The sequence below is a fragment of the Chiloscyllium plagiosum genome, unplaced genomic scaffold (genome assembly GCF_037043375.1).
Source record: "Chiloscyllium plagiosum isolate Xiang-an unplaced genomic scaffold, Cpla_swu_hap1 HiC_scaffold_29, whole genome shotgun sequence".
Taxonomy (NCBI): Eukaryota; Metazoa; Chordata; class Chondrichthyes; order Orectolobiformes; family Hemiscylliidae; genus Chiloscyllium; species Chiloscyllium plagiosum.
In genome coordinates this window covers 4,964,645-4,982,202 of record NW_028270167.1, presented here as the reverse complement: position 1 = coordinate 4,982,202, position 17,558 = coordinate 4,964,645, and the positions used below count along the sequence as shown (strand labels likewise).

Here is a 17,558-nt window from a genome sequence, read left to right as displayed (position 1 = left end):
TCACAGAAACTAATAAGCTACATTTTAAACCAAAAACGGAGAGATTGACATGTAAAAGTTACATGCTAGATTCTGTAATCAGCATTTTTAAAAAAATACTTCCTTCTTTTTATTCCTCACCATTCTCTATCCCACATCTTGGTGCCCATTGACAATAAAGTGGGTTCAAATAAACATCCCCCTGAAACAGCTGCAGCAGCTCACTTTTCTATCATTAATGAATAAATGTGTAATTGGCTGGAATGATGGGTTTGAGCAGACTGGTAATTATAGAACTGATTAACTGCTCTGCTTGTTCAGTACACATACTGCATTCTGGAAAACAGCACATTGTCAACCTATCATTCTCACTTCCTGGAAATCTGTGATGGAAACCTGCAGGTTTAGGGTATGTGCAAATTCCTGAAATATTTTCCAATTGCACATTAAAGAATGATGAGAGAAAATCTCCCCTATATAACCACATGGTGTCAATGGATTAATAGAAATTATCCAATGATTGTAAACAGCTACAGCCCTAACAAATTCTGAATCCTTTATGTATTTGTTCTTGGGACAAGGGTGCTAGTAGCAACACCAACATGTGCCAACATCCAAATCATTTTCTTCAATATTCATTATAACTTCTCATCCCTAGTCACTGGGGTTTTCCTACAGCCACTGTTTGAGGGTGAGACAAACTGCTCAACACTTAAACTGAGTCTAGGTCAATGCCAGGTGATCTGCCCGGTTTAGTTTCTTTGAGACTTTGTAGTGATTGGTACAATTGAGTGGCTTGCTAGGCCATTTCAGAGAGCAATTGAGAGTCAACCAAGTTGCTGTGTGTTTGGAGTCACATGTAGGCCAGATCAGGTGAGGATGGCAGTTTATTTTTCTAAAAGACATTAGTGAACCAGATGGGTTTTTCCTGACAATTGACAAAGATTTCATGGTTAACTGTAGATTCTTAATTCCAGATTTTTTAAAAATGGAATGCAAATTCCACCACCTTCCATGAAAGGATTTGAACCTGGATCCCCAGAACATTTCCTGTGTGGCTGGATTACTGGTCTAGCGATAATACCACTAGACTCTGTTGCAGCAGGTCAAGAAGGTAGCTCATCACCACCTTTTCAATGGGCAAATAGGGACGGGCAATAAAGAATGCTGGCCCAGCCAGTGATGCACACGTCTCACATCCAGATAAAAATAATTGTGGTCACAGTTTGTTTGAAAATGTTCCTTTGAAGTGCCTTGGGATTTTTTTTTTCTTTATCAGTAGCAACGTAAAGCTCTTCCTGGATCACAGAATTATCAACACAAGGGTATGTTCAGCCTTCTCCTCTAATGCTACCCAATCAAATAGCAGTGTCCTGTAATCTCATTGTCCAATAATGGTAACTGATTATCCTAGAGTTATTCAAACCCCTTCAATCAGAACAATTTCAAAAAATGTCTAAAATTCTGCTTTTGTACAAATTTATACATCCTGAAATTCTCCGATCCTCGCAGTGTTGACTAATCCACTCACTGTGCACACAGATTCACAGACCTAAGAAACCAGCAGATACAGAGTTACCAAATTCAGACAGAAGTGACAACTCTCTCATCACAGATGGTTTGGGTTCAGTTTCAGTGGATACAGCTGCTTCTTTTAAAAAATTGGTTCTCTCGCAAACTTGATTGAGTTTTTTGAAGAAGTAACAAAGAGGATTCATGAAGGCAGAGCGGTAGATGTGATCTAATATGGACTTCAGTAAGGCGTTCGACAAGGTTCCCCATGGAAGACTGGTTAGCAAAGTTAGATCTCATGGAATACAGGGAGAATTAGCCATTTGGATACTGGCTCAACTATAGAAGACAGAGGGTGGTGTTGAAGGCTTGTTTCTCAGACTGGAGGCCTGTGACCAGTGGAGTGCCACAAGGATCGGGGCTGGATCCACTACTTTTCATCATTTATATAAATGATTTGGACGTGACAGGTATAGTTAGTAAATTTGCAGATGACACCAACATTGGAGGTGCAGTGGACAGCGAAGAAGGTTACCTCAGATTATAACGGGAGCTTGATCAGATGGGCCAATGGGCTGAAAATGGCAGATGGAGCTTAATTCAGATAAATGTGAGGTGCTGCATTTTGGGAAAGCAAATCTTAGCAGGACTTATACATTTAATGGTAAGGTCCTAGGGAGTGTTGCTGAACAAAGAGACCTTGGAGTGCAGGTTCATTGCTCCTTGAAAGTGGAGTTGCAGGTAGATAGGAATATTGCGTGCAATTCTGGTCTCCTTCCTATCGGAAAGATGCTGTGAAACTTGAAAGGGTTCAGAAAAGGTTTACAAGGATGTTGCCAGGGTTGGAAGATTTGAACTACAGGCAGGGGTTGAATAGGCTGGGGCTGTTTTCCCTGGAGTGTCGGAGGCTGACCTTATAGAGGTTTATAAAATCATGAGGGGCATGGATAGGATAAATAGATAAAGTCTTTTCCTTGGGGTCAGGGAGTCCAGAACTAGAGGGCATAGGTTTAGGGTGAGAGGGGAAAGATATAAAAGAGACCTAAGGGGCAACTTTTTCATGCAGAGGGTGCTAAGCATGGAATGAGCTGCCAGAGGAAGTGGTGGAGGCTGGTACAATTGCAATGTTTAAAAGGCATTTGGATGGGTATATGAATAGGAAGAGTTTGAAGGGATATGGGCCAGGTGCTGACAGGTGGGACTATAGATTGGGTTGGGGTAACTGGTCGGCATGGATGAGTTGGACCAAATGGTCTGTTTCTGAGCTGTACATCTCTATGACTATTTACTACCTCAAAATGAAATTCCTGTATTGTTACTGCCAATTCCAAGTTGTCCTTGAGAAGATGGTGCTGAACCTCACAGTTAAACTACTGCAGTCTGCGTGGAAACTCCAAGGTTTGACACTCAACAATGAAGGAATGGCAATACATTTCCAAGTCAGGATGGTGTGTGATCAAAGGGGAGGTTGTACCCAACTGTGTTCCTAAATATGTGCTGGACCTGTCCATCTCGGAGGTCAGTGGTTTGAAAGGGCCACTGAAGGAGCCTTGGAATGTTGCTGCATTGTGTCTTTATACAATTCTCAGTGCAACCACAGTGAGCCAGTGATGGAGGGAGTAAATACTATAGCAAGTGGCCACATCGAGCGAATAATGCAATGGGATCCCTCATGGTATAGTATTAGGACCACTGTTGGTCTTGGAAGATAAATATGAATTTGGATATTGTGAGGATTACATATTTTTATTTATTTTATCTTTAATTGTGCACTGAATTGGGAAAATGACTGATTTACAACAAGTGACTGAGGAAGGGACTGTAGTCTCAAAAGTTAAAAAAGCAAGTTTCTGAAATTTGTGCATGTGCTTGCCTAGTTGCTTGCAAACAATTGGGGAAGTTGTAAAAGGAGATACATGGAATTGGAGTGCAAACACAAAGTGAAATTCAGCCCGCAACAGGTTGCTGATTACTTTGTGGGATTGCAACCAGTAGTCTCGCGATGGCCTCGTAATATTATCGCTGGATCTGCTAATCCAGAGACCCAGCTAATGTTCTGGAGATCTGAGTTTGAATCCTGCCATGGCAGATGAAGGAATTTGAATTTGAAAGAAAAATGTCTGGAATTACAAGTCTAATGATGACCATGAATCCACTGCCAATTATCAGGAAAAACCCATCTGGTTTACTAATGGCCTTTAGGGAAGGAAACCGTCAACCGTCTGGCTACATGCGACTCCAGGACCACAGCAATGTGGTTGACTCTGAAAAGCCCTCTGGGAAATTAGGGATGGATAATAAATGGTCCAGCCAGCAACGCCCACATCCCATGAAAGAATAAAAATTAATTTGGTGAACTCCTGGGAAGCTCAAAAACTTATGCGTGTGAATGATGTTGGAAGAAGCCTTTCGACTTGTGGAAGAGGAGATGGTGTGTGTGTGTCTCTCTCTCTCTCTCTTTCCAATAAAATACCTGAAGCTAAAGGAAACCAATTGTTCTCTCCCACCATTTGCTGTAAGCTGTTGCTTTTAAACAATATGTCAGAGACTTTATTAGTTGTGAACCAGTCGCTCCTGTGAAGTAGTAAAAGAATCTGGAGGTAAAGCACAGAAACAAAAGGAACTCCTTCACCTTCAACTCCTCCTCCTTGAATCCTGAGGACCATTCAACTGTTACCCATATAGGTTTCCCCTCCATCCAGAACACTAATTTTTTTTGTCTGTCTATATCTGTCTCCATAAATATGCAGGATTTAGATGGGAGTTAGAGTTTAACTAGCAGTCTTATATGTTAGCAGTTCATGGCTGTTTACCTGGGATAGAATCTATTTATTTGTAATAAATAGTACTTATTGTTAAGTACAGAAACTAGGTCCATAAAATCTGTTAACCGGTGTTTATCAACAGGTAATTTGAAGACTTTGCATACTTTAATGAAATTTGTTAATTTTTGTGATGCTTTTAGAAAGAGAGGAGATTGACTTCCAGTGTGTTACACCCAGTGAGGGGTCACACATTTAGAGAACATTTAGAGGTTTGAAAAAACTTAGCAAAACGGTGAATAGTGAGCAGGATAGTATAAGATGTTAGCAAAACATAGGCATGCCAGTGAAACACACAGGTTTAACTGAATACAGACAAATGTGAAGTATTGCACTTTGATAGAAAGAACATGTGATCCAGTGTAACCTAAATGGTAGATATCCTGACAGGGATATAAGAATGGAGGGACGTGGAAATAAACATTCATAAATACTTGAAAACTTGACTGGACAGAATGATAAGGCTTTGTGATTAGGGGCATTGAATACAAAAACAAATAACTCACGCTCAACCTTAGAAGTTATAGTTTAGGCCTTAGCTAGACTCGTGTAGTCAATCTGGGCACCACATATTAGAAAGGAGATAGAGGTTACAGAGTGGGTGAAGAGGTTTACCAGAATGATATTCAGAAATGAGAGAGCTCAGTTATTTGTGGAGAAATTGAGGAACTCGGATTATCCACCTCAAATCAGAGAAGGTTAAGGGGGAAATAATAGAGGAGTTTTGAAGGAGGAAGTATGAAGAAATGATTTCCTTTGGTTAGTGGGTTAAGAATCAAATGTCATAAGACAGCAGTAGACCATTCAGCCCATTAGGTCTGCTCCATCATTCTATGAGGTCATGGATGATCTGAGAATCCTTCATCCATTTTTCTATCAAATCTCCATAGTCCTTCATTCCCTTACGGATTAAAAATCTGTAAATTTAGCCTTGAATGCACTTAATGACCCAGCCTTGACAGTCCTCTGCAGGAAAGAATTCCACTGATTCACTAGCTTCTAAGAGAAGGAATTCCTCCTATGTCTTGAATGGGTGACTCCTTACTCTCAGATTCTGCCCCTGGCCACGGACCCTCCCACAGGAAGAAACAACTTACCAGCTCGTCAAACCCTCTAAGAAAATGACACATTTCAATCAGGTCTCTTCTCATTCTTCTGAACATCACTGAGTTATAGGTCCAGCCTACTCACCCTCTCCTGGTACCCAGGATCAAGATAGTGAGCCTTTTCTGGACTGTCCCCTATACCCGTATATCCCCTCCATCCCTAACACCTCCTCACACCCCCATGCAATTGCAGAAGGTGCAACACTTACCTGTTTACCTCCCCTCTCTTTCTCTCTCTCTCTCTTCAACATCCAAGGCCCCAGACACACCCTTCAGGTGAAACAATGATTTACTTGCATTTCATTGAATTTGACTGTTGTATTTGCTGCTCACAATGCAATCTCTTCTACAAGGAGGAAATAAAATGCCAACTGCTTTGCCAAACACTTACTCTCTGTCCATAAAATGATTCAGAGCTTCCAGTGCCTCCCTCTTCAATGTCATGTGTTCCCACATCAACATCTCTGTTCAGTGAGGGTCAACACAAGCTGGAGGAACAACATCATCATTCCACACTGGTACCTTACAGCCTTTAGGAGTCAATGTCGAGTTTAACCATTTCAGAGCACCAACATCTCCATTCACATCTGCTACCTCTTCCCATATCTTCAGATCCATTCCTGTATGGGTTACTCTTAGTGCAGCCTGTCCACTTCCAAATATTCATAGTCCCTGTTACAACCTCCTTGTTCCTGAAATATTATCAACAACCCTTTGTCTGCTTCCCTTTTCTCTCTCTCACTCTAGGCACTGCCGCCATCTTTCTGTGTAAGACTGCATTGGCCCCCCCCCCCCCCCCCTCCACCCCACCATGGGCCCCTCCATCCCGCCCCAGCAACTGACTCCAAACATTAACCTTGTTTTCTCTCTCCATGGATACTGCCAGACTGACTGAGTTTCTCCAGCATTTTCTGTTTTGTTTGCTCCACTACATCTTTCCTTGGTAAGGGGACCAAAACTGTTCACAATGTTCGAGTTGTTGCCTAATCAGTGCCTTGTATAGTTTCAGCAAGATTTTCCCAATTTTATACTCAATTTGCTTTGAAATAAAGGTCAACATTCCATTTGACTTCACTATGAACTGATAAATTTGGATGTTTATGTTTTTGTGATTTATGTAGAAGGACTCTCAAATCCCTCTGCTGCAGTTTTCTGCAGCCTTGTCCCATTTAAATAATATTCAGCTCCTCCATTCTTCCTGCAAAGTGAATGACTGCACATCTTCCCAGAGAGAAGAGGAAAGGTTTAGCCATAGAATTCTAGAGCTTAGGGTCCAGATAGCTAAAAGCATGGCTACCAATGGAAAGGAAACAGGAATAGGAATTTGGGAAAGACAGTAAGCAGAGCTCTTAGAGGATTGTGGGGCTGGAGGAGGTTACAGAGATAGGGAAGGAAAAATCCACAAAAACAAGGATGAGAATTCCAAAATCGAGACATTTATGAACTAGAAGCCAATATCAGTTCTCAAATACACCAGGTGATGGGTGAATGAGATGTACTTCAAGTTAGGAGACTGGTAGTGGAGTTTTCAATGAGCTCAAGTTTACATAAGGTCCAACATGATATCATTGGAATGATGGAACCTACAGGTATCAAAGACATAGATGAGAATTTCAGTAGCTGAGCAGGGGCAGAGACTAGTGATGTTAGCAACAGCTGGTTTGGCAGTACAGTGACTCCCCTTGACAGCCACAATTCCATTTAGATCTTCTGTCTTCTGATTGAAAGTTTAAAATTTGCAGCAATTCACAACTGACCAGTATCACCAAGTCACAGTCATGGGGAAGACTAGAGTTGCCATTTCGGGTCAGGTGCCTTTCTGCAACTTTTATCACATGACTTGTATATCCAATTCCCCACGTAGTCAAACAACCACTTATTCATCTCCAACATCATTAACAACAAATAAATTAAAGTGTTCAAAAGAAAATGAGGTAAAAACTCTGTCCTGGCGATTAATCTTTAATTCTTGGAGACTTCAGGGCAATCCTGGAGGCTTGACGAGTTTAGTTAAAGCTTGTGATAAGTCACAGTGGTTGTAAACAGAGTTTACACAGAAATGTGAACATCAACTTATCGTGTACCAGCACAATTGCTCCCTGCCCAGGTTCAATGTGATTTCAGATGGTTTAATTAAGTCATTGAATTCCTGCCATGAAACAAAACCGTAAAGTTTCAGCAGACCAAAAATGGAAAAACAGGACTTCAACTAACAGCAAAAATAAATTTATTTTGTTTCCATCTGTTTCCCCTTTTGCTTATGGGTTTTGAGTCTTAAAGGGCCACTTTCCTCTGGACACTGGATTCGAGGTGATTGCCAACAAAGTATTTACAGCAATATTTGGTCCAACAAGTCAACACTAGTATTGAGTACAGGAGTTGGGAGGTCATGTTGCGGCTGTACAGGACATTGGTTAGGCCACTGTTGGAATATTGCATGCAATTCTGGTCTCCTTCCTATTGGAAAGATGTTGTGAAACTTGAAAGGAAAGATTTACAAGGATGTTGCCAGAGTGGAGGATTTGAGCTATAGGGAGAGGCTGAACAGGCTGGGGCTGTTTTCCCTGGAGCATCAGAGGCTGACGGGTGACCTTATAGAAGTTTATAAAATCATGAGGGGCATGGATAGGGTAAATAGACAAAGTCTTTTCCCTGGGGTCAGAGACTCCAGAACTAGAGGGCATAGGTTTAGGGTGAGAGGGGAAAGATTTAAAAGAGACCTAAGAGGCAACTTTTTCACGCAGAGGGTGGTACGTATATGGAATGAGCTGCCAGAGGATGTGGTGGAGGCTGGTACAATTGCAACATTTAAGAGGCATTTGGAGGGTATATGAATAGGAAGGGTTTGGAGGGATATGGGCCGGGTGCTGGCAGGTGGGACTAGATTGGGTTGGGATATCTGGTTGGCATGGACGGGTTAGACCAAAGGGTCTGTTTCCATGCGGTACATCTCTATGACTAGTATTTGTGCTCCACACAAGACTCCTCCTCACCCTCCTTCATCTAATCCTATCCACATATCCTCTAATCCTTTCTTCCTCATGTGTTGTCTAGTTTCCTCAGTCACTGCTTCCCATGGTGGAGAACTGTCCGAAGTTCCTTGCGAGTTCTTTATTAGATGAAATGGTGATAGTTTTACCTTTACACCCTCCTGCTTTGAACTCCCTCCACAAGTGAAAACATTCCATCGATCTGAGCGTGCTCACAATCACAGTCACGCATATGCATCATCTTTCAATGAGGTGCAATAGCACAGTGGTAACCAACAGGACTATCCCACCCAAACCCAAAGGTACTGAGGCCAATTATAACATTCCATCATTTGGCTGAGTCAGCCGAGACAGGGATTTATGTTGCAGGCTCTCTGTCTAAACTCTGCACATGTATTCTACAAGGAAGTCTGAATTTGCTACAAGTGTGTTAAAAGTCAATGAATGAATAAATAAAAACTCTTTAAAAAAAAAAGTATTTATGGGCTGGGTCACTGCAGTGAAGAATGAAACAGATAAATAATGAACATGCATTTCTGTCACAACTTCCATGACCTCAGATTGTCCCAAGGTGCTTTGCAGCTAACGAGGTACTTTTAAAAGTAACATTGTAATGTTGGAAATGCTGCAGTATTATTTGGACTCAGCAAGCAGTGCGGTTGTCTGTTTCTGGGATTTGCTTGGAGGATAAATATCAGCAAGGAGATAAGGTAGATCTCCCCTGCTCTTCTCCCAAACAGTGCCCTGGGAATTTTCATATGCACCTGAGGGAATTTGGTGAGAACTTGGTTTAACAACTTCTCTGTAAGCATCTTGGACAGTGCAGTGTCCCCTGAATAATGTTCCCGAGGGGTCAGCTTGGACTTTGTGCTCACACCACTGGAAAGGGAATCTGAAGACATATTGACACAGAGCTGAGTCACAGCTGGAAGGACCAAGCTGAAACATGTTGGAAGTTACTTATGTTACTACTGGGGAGCACAATGTCCCACCTACTTGTCTTGAAGACTGTGTTCAGTGAGGCCTCGGTCCCTTCTGCTGAATTATTTTGAGTAACTTGTGAGGGTTCTGCTTCTGATCATTATCACCTACTTACAAAGCAAGTGGCCTGGGAACAGGGTGAATGAGGTCAGGCTGTCAGCCAGGAGTTCCTAGTAACCCTGCTGCAAGGCTTCTGTTGTAAACATGAGATTATTGTAAGGATTGTGAAATTCTCCATTTCTCAATCCCAGGCATCAGGAATGGACAAAATGGAGATCCTGATTTTTGATGAAGAAGGGAATCCAAGGATAAGGGCATAGAGCTGTGAGGTGGAAGATCAGTCATAATCATTGTAACCAGTAGGGCAGGCACAAGTGGCTGAATGGTCTACCTCTGCTCCTATTTCTCAAGTTCTTATGCTGTGTTCCTTCTTCTGCATATTTTTGTCAACATTCTCTTGCCCAGAATGAAGAAAAACATGAGACAGATATGGATTTGGAAGGATATTATTAATTCATCCATTCAAAAAGCCCAATATCGCAGTGTCTGATAACCTGTTACATTATTGCAAATGTTTCCTATTCCCACCACCCATCCACATGGAAACAATGCCCACCTTGATCATTCATAAATCTGCCTTTGCCTGTTGCCCATCCCCCTACTTCTCCAGCAGCCTCTTTTCCACTTGACCTGGTGTTCCAGATTTCCCTTCCCTGAATAATCTTACTTACATCAGGGAGGTCATTCATTCATTCTTTCCTCCTATCCTCACGCTCTCATCTTCTTTGTCTCCTCTTTTTAGTCTTCCTCCAGAGCTGTTAACATCATGGATTTATTCGAAATAATCTCAGTGAGTGCCTCCATTTAGCCTAAAGATTACACAAGGAGTGTAATTAATCTGTGGAACTAGGACAGGAACGAGGCTATTCACCTAAGCTCCATTGTATTTTATTTCACTCTGTTACATCATTATCATGAATACAATGTCTGTTCTTAGGTTTGTACTCTGATATATTGGATCCATTGTTCCAAGCTAATAGACATTTAGTAGCCTTCCATGTCATGACAATTTGACATGCATCTTAGAAGTTACCTCTGTTGGAAGTTATACCTGGTGTTGCTCAGGGGCCCTACTCTGGCATGGTATACTCCGGGTTTTTTTTTGTTCCAATTGCTGCACCAAAATTCAACAAAATACAATGCCAATTGGTAACGTGGAAACTGGATAACGCTGTAAAAATAACATTTTGTCAAAGTGTTTTGCCTTGCACTCATCAGGCCAATTTGCAAGAAATACCAAAATGTGGGGAAACCAACAATTATCATGTATGAGAGGAGCATGTTGATTTGTTGGCAAGCGGATTGCGATTGGTAGAGTTTTAACTCTGTTAAAACTTTAAGCAAAGCTTGGCAGTTAGCTGTCAGTCATCGTTAATTGATGCATTCACCAAAGTGCCTCTAACAATTAGAGTCTACTGACCAACCAATCAGTAGCACACTCCTCTCATACAGTATAAAAATGGTTTTCCCTTTATTTTAGTAATTTGATCCAATTGTCCCAATAATTGCAAGTTGAAAAGCTTTGACAATATGTGCCTGCTGTTCACTGTTTGCTGTTGTATAAAGGTTCTGTGTCATTCTATAACATTAACAAGATTGATAAAGTTTGCTTTCATATCACAATAGATGCAGTTGTGCTGTAATATCAGCTGAGGTTGAGAACCATCACTAGATTCCAGCGTACACAGTGAGAGCCCTTCCTCTCTTACCCACCCCCTTTAACCGCCCCCTTTAACCACTGCAAAGAGGGGCAGAAAACTCTAGAAAGCTGGCAGACTCATCTGTGAGACAAAGCACTCACTTTGCTCAAACAACAGCATTGACAACATTACCAGGAAAATTGAGCCAGGGAACGTTCCTATATTTAGTGACAAAACCAGAATCCCCACTGGCCCTTTCACAAGGAGTCTGATCCACACAGAGGGCTGGTGCAAGTGCTGAAATCTAACCTAGAGTCTTGCCTTCAAGTTTATTGATGTTGGCTAGTTCTGGTTTTGTTTGCAACAGAGTGGTGGCTCTTTAAGAAAGAAATGGGGAAGCAACATTGGTGTGGGGTTGGAGTCACATATTGGCCTCAATTGAGCAAGGACAGCTGACCTCCTGTCCCAAAGAGTCATTATTGAACACATGCCAGCAGTCGCCTGTTCACTTATACTGATCGCAGCTTTCTTCAAAATTCCGGACTAATTCGGATTTTGTTAAACTGAATTCAAATTTGCAAGCTGTCGGGATCCACTTTACTAGCTCAGTGACATGACATGATCTGCTCATTCCTAAGGCTGTAAATCACCTATTTACATCCAATTAAAAACACAAACAATTCCATAATTCAACCTTCACAGCTCTAATGAATCCCATTACTTTGTTATAAATCCCCTCCAAAAGGTTAATCCCCACTTGAAGGTAAGTTGATCAGAAAATCCTTGGTCAAAATCCTGGCGCTCCCTCCTCTAACAACACTGCTGATGTACCTATACCACCAGAAGTGGAATGGATCAAGACATACCACCTCTTCAAGGGCAATTAGAGATGGGCAATATGCACCATTATTGTTCATGACACCCATGTTTATTCAGATAGAAAACAAATTGCACATTAGAATGGGACTTACCAGCATTCCACAAAAGGGTTAAAAAAAACATACTTTAGATGACAATCATATCCAGGACAAGAGATTTTGAGAGTGTTTTATTTCTGAGTCCCTGAGAGAAACTCCTGTGTCAGCTTTTGGGAGAGTCTCTAATGAAGGATATTTGGCTTTCATGTCATTGTTATGATCCATTATGTTTCTGTGGTTAAGCAGAACTGAATATCTCTCTGGACCATTTCAAAGGATAGTTGGGAGTCACCCAGGCTGGCATAGGATTGGAGTCACAAACAGGCCCAGACCTAATAAGGACAACATGCTTCCTTCCCAAAAATATGTTAAGGTAGATGCTGAAAGGATATGTTTCAGGAGAAACAAGAAAGACACGCTTTAAAAATAAGGCAACAAAACCAGAATTGTTAGAGAAACTCAGCAGGTCTGGCAGCATCTGTGAACAGAGAGAAACAGTTTCAGGTCCAGTGACCTTTCTTTAGAGCTAGTCCTCATTCAAAAAAAAAGTTCAAATTCTAAAAATGGGACTTCAACTTGCAATCTAGACAGAATGTTAGTCCAGACCCCTAGATTATCAGTCCAGTTACATAACAATGACACAGCTTTACCCTAAACCACCATCCATCTCTCACGGCCTAATGGTGCCTCAGTTATATTTGTTTGTGTCCCTGACGCCCTGCCATTGGGAGAAATGTATCCTGTAGGATAAGACTGTCAGCTTGAGTTGCTCACAAAGGATGTGAGGCATCCCTCATTTTGGGAAACATCAAAATCTGTACCAGGTAATTGACGAGCTTGTGTCTGAGCATCTAGTCATAGCTCAAGCACAGGGGAATTGGCAATGAGCAAACCCTTAACACCTTCCCCCCCAACTCCATGACCACCCTCACTCCCCCCGCAATCCTCCCCCCCGCCCCTTCAAGCCGCGGCTTAAAGAGGAAAACAGATCCCCGAGGATAAACCAGCCAGTGTCCCTCTGACTCATCTTCCGCCAGACATTACATAGAGGACCTGGTGAAGACTGAGTGCCAACCTTGTCGGAACAGACACAGACACTGGCACTGGCACAGTGCAAGCAGCAGGAAGAGGCAGAAAAACACAACAAAAATAAATGTAAAAGAGAGTTTTTTTGTGGTCCGCCTGTACAGAGAACTCCAGAAGCAATCTCATAATCGGCAATAGTCAGGCACAAGACACAACCTGCACTCAGAAGCCAAGAGACTTCAGTCGAAGGGACACAAAATGAAACCCATCCTCAGAATTATTAATGGATCGTTTAAGCATTTGGCTATGCTTTTACTTTCAACATAAAAAATTCTTCTTAGCTTCTCCCAGACTAACACAACATTCGATAGAAATTCTCCCGACAATATAGACACGATCTACATGCACACACATATACGCGCACACACACACAAAAAAATCCAGATCACAAACCTCCTTTTCCTCTCCCCTTTTCTGTGTCCTCGGTGGTGGATTCGAGACAAACGATTCCCAACAATCAGCGTTTGTTCAGCAGGATGGCAGCAGCTGGGAACTGACTGCCTCTGACCTAAGTGCCAATGCTAGTGGTGCCAACTACATGACATCACCAGGCATTCCCCCCACCCCTCCACACCCCCACACAAACACAACCCCCACCCTCTCTCCTCGCTCCCCCTCCTCCCCCTCAGACAGTGGCCTATGCACATTGAGAATCACGGGAAGGATATCTGCTCACTGGGCAACTGCATATAACCCGAGAGGATAAAGGAAGCCTTTCTTTTGAATTTAACTAGTATTCATCTTCGTTTTCTTTCTACTTTCAGTCACATGGTGAATTTTCAACTTCCATGAGAAACAATTTCTGACAATAAAGGAGAGTCCAACAGTGAAACAGGCCACTTGGCCCAACCATGCTATGTTGCAGATTCAGCTACTTATCATTATTTTAGTTGTACAATGGAAAATACAATGTCTTAAAGACTCAGTATCTTTTGGAAAAATTGTCCAGCAAGCAATTTATTTATGTCCACATCTAAAGGCAGCTTCTTCCACAGTAAACGTGTAGTAGATGATCTTCCCCACCCCACCACAAGACCTCAGTGTTAATTAAAAGGAGTGAGTCAGTGTTTTTTTTTCAAAATAACTTTAGTGACTTCTAATCTTAATTTCTTGACTCTGCCTTTTCTCGAAATTCATTCTCAGGATGTGGGTGTGGCCAGCAAAGTCTGAATTCATTGCCTATCCAAGACTGTCATGAGAAGACAGTGGTCAGCTGCCTTCTAAGAATCATACAGTACAGGATGAAAAGGCCATTCTGCCCATCATGGCTGTGCCAGCTCTTTGAAAGAATTATCCAACTAGTTCCATGACTTCTGGAAAAATGTTCCTGACTTGAACTGCTGCAGCCGCTGATGGCAGTAATCCTGGATCAAAGAGGAGTCACCATCGGCAATGGCGATCATGTGTGATTGACACTTGTCAGGAAAAAGATGGCTGTTTTACCCAGCTTACTGCCTTAATCAATCACTCCCTCTGCCACCTTTATACAATAGCAGCAGTGCATCATCACCTGGATGCACTGTAGCAACTCACCGAGACTCCATCAAAAGTACCTTCCAAACCAAGACCTCTACTATCTCAAAGGACAAAGGGCAGCAGGAACACGATCTCTGCCTGGGCTCACACAATCTTACTTGAAAATTTACCACTGTTCATTCACTGCGACTGTGCACAAAATTCTGGTACTCCACACCTAACAGCATTGTGTCTCTACACTAAAAGGAAAGCATGTTTAGCAGGCTCCATATGTTGAATGAGGTGGCAAAAGGCTTTCAGAGATTTACAAGGATTTTATTCTAAGTTTGTAGTTTAACATAAACACCAGTTTCCAGCTTTCCCTGTCCAAAAGCTAATCCCAGACTGAGCAGGAACCCAGCACTTTTGAAATAAATAATAAATCTGGCCATCGCAAGGAGATACCAAAGCTTCAGTGATGTCTCTGGGGTCAGGTCCTATCACGAATGTGATAACAACTACAGCACAAAGACCCAGCTCTTTTTAAATGACCCACCACCAAACTTTCCGATTAAACAACTGCTCCAGAAGTGTGTCCTAATCGGATTGAACAGGTTGTTTAAAAATTTGACTACCAGGGCTTGTGTGCACTATGATTTGAGCTGATTTTCAGTGTCCCTAAAGCTGAACCAGAAGTCCTAGGTTCAAATCCCATCTGCTGTGGAGGTGGTTAGTTTAAAATATATGTTAAGGTCCCCCCAGCGGCTCCTGTGGTGCAGTGGTGCTATCCCTACCTCTGGGCTGGGACGTCCAGGTTAAAGTCCCAGTTGCCCCATACAAGTGCCATAATGTGTCTGTGGAAGTTGATTAAATACATCTAAAAGATTGGTGATAAAATGTAAACATTAACTTTACCCAACAATGTCCACATTCCCCTGCCAGAAAGACATGGGAAACCACAAGTTAAATAAAATGTTTAGGTTGACCCGAAAAGGGACCCGCATTTCTCACAGTGCCAAACAATGGTTCAAGAAGGCAGATCACCATCATCTTCTCAATGGATGGGTAATCAGAGTCACTAAAAGGGAGGCAAACTGGGCATGAATAATTTTTCTAACCATTAACAGATAAGATGTGCAAGGTCCCTTTGATGCATAATTCTACTGTAACATAATGCTCTATTGTAGGGCAGAGAGGGAATTCCAATATTATTTTCCTAATTAGTTTGAGATTTTCTAATCAGGTTTCCTTGCATCTCGAGTGCATTTGTCTGCATTGTCTTGCACAGGGTCATAATTGCAAATAGAGTCACAGTCCTGGAACAGCTCAATGGCATCGTGGGTCACCCTGCAGCACCTGGACTGCAGCGGTTCAACAAGGCAGCTTCTCCCCCCTCCCAAACCTTATCAAGGGGGCAACGAGGAATGGGCAATAAATGACAGCCTAGCCGCATCCCACAAATGAATAAAAAACATTAGCTAGAGGACCTTTTCGCTTTATGTTGGAGTGTCTAATCTTTCCTGTGATTGTGTTTTTCTCTCCCTCCTGACAAGCTCTCAGCTGGCCAGGGCAAAACATACCTGCTAACACAGCTACGGTAACCAGGCCCATATGAGCTCAAGTTAACTTTGCAAGCTGAGATGTAGGGGACTATTTCACTGCAGAGGCATCACAGTTGAGCCTCCTCCTTAGGCAGTCACCTTTCTAAAATAAAGGATTGGTACAGTGAATCAAGTCAATTTCTCCCCACTCTGATGTCTATCTGGTGTTTGACTGAAATTAACAAAATCTCAGCCAGAAACAAAAAACCTGAAACATGTTCTGGTCCAAAAATAAGACTACACTAAGTGGTGCATCCATGCTTCAGAACATAAGAAGTATCACTAACATGTCTAGGACTTAACATATTTATGAGTGTTAACTGATGCTAATATTTAATCAAGTGATCCACTTTCATTTAATTGATGCCTACACAAAAGACTATTGAATTAATGAAAAAAATTAAAGGATTATACTGTGAGAAATGTGCAAGGAAATAAATCTACTCACCCTGCATGATTGGAGATGTGTTCACTTATTTTTCAGAAACAAAAATTCTTTGAAAATGAAATAAATGATTTTTTAAAAAAACAATAGCACCGAATACAGTCACCGTAAGAACAACAGGCTACGATCTCCTGCAATCACTGAGGGTTAGCTAGGGTCAGGTAAAGTATCAAAGATGATCGTAAGCTGCCAGTATTTGACGCAGATTCGAGATTGTTTGGGAAACTGGGTCAGGCTAATGGGATGATGGGAATGCGGTGTCATAGGGCCTATCCCCTCCCTCCTCTCCAGCTCTGCTTGAACAGACGAGTAAAGTCTCCCTCTGCCACACAGTAATAGAACTGTTCCACTGCCTGAATGGTTAGTGAGTCTCGGGTAAAGGATGCCAACATGACAGACCTTTGCAGGAATTTTCTACATTCTGTGATGAGTCATGTGTTCAGCGCCTGTTTTAACTACTATTTCCCTGCTTCACTTTCACAAGATTTCAGTAAAACTTCAACCCCCATTCTGAAGGTATTGATTTATACCAGGATTACACAGAGCACTGAGACAGACCCTTCAGCCCAGTGAAACCATGTTGGGCATCATTCCAGCCTTCCCATATTATTGGTCAAATGTCCCTTCTTCCTAAGTCACATGCTGGACATGAACGGAGCAGCATAGGAATAGGAGTAGGCCATTCAGCCCCGTGAGCCTGTTCCTGTGAGATCATCGGTGTATATCTACCTTTGGCCCGTATTCCTTAAAATCTTTGCTTAACAAAATGTTATCTATCTCAGATTCAGAATTAATAAGTGATCCAACATCCACAGCCGTGTATGGAAGAACAAATCTCCAACCTCGGAGATCATCACAGCTATTCTCCACCCTCCTCATTGGCTCTATAAACTTTCTAATAGGGAAAGTATTAAAGCAACAAAACCCTAAACATGGGACAAATCATTAAATTGTGGATGAACTC

The 17,558-nt window shown here is 42.0% G+C and overlaps 1 long non-coding RNA gene across 4 annotated transcripts in view; it reads right to left on the bottom strand.

The window, feature by feature from the left end:
• LOC122540575 (uncharacterized) overlaps window positions 1-17,558 on the bottom strand; it is a 225,820-nt gene that overhangs the window by 48,852 nt on the left and 159,410 nt on the right. The window contains exon 4 of one of the 4 annotated variants that reach the window (XR_015751958.1): window positions 9,985-10,259. The exons of the other annotated variants lie outside the window; for them this stretch is intronic. This is a non-coding gene — a long non-coding RNA (uncharacterized LOC122540575). Of the gene's footprint in view, window positions 1-9,984; window positions 10,260-17,558 lie in introns of those variants that run through there. 4 annotated transcript variants of the gene reach the window in all.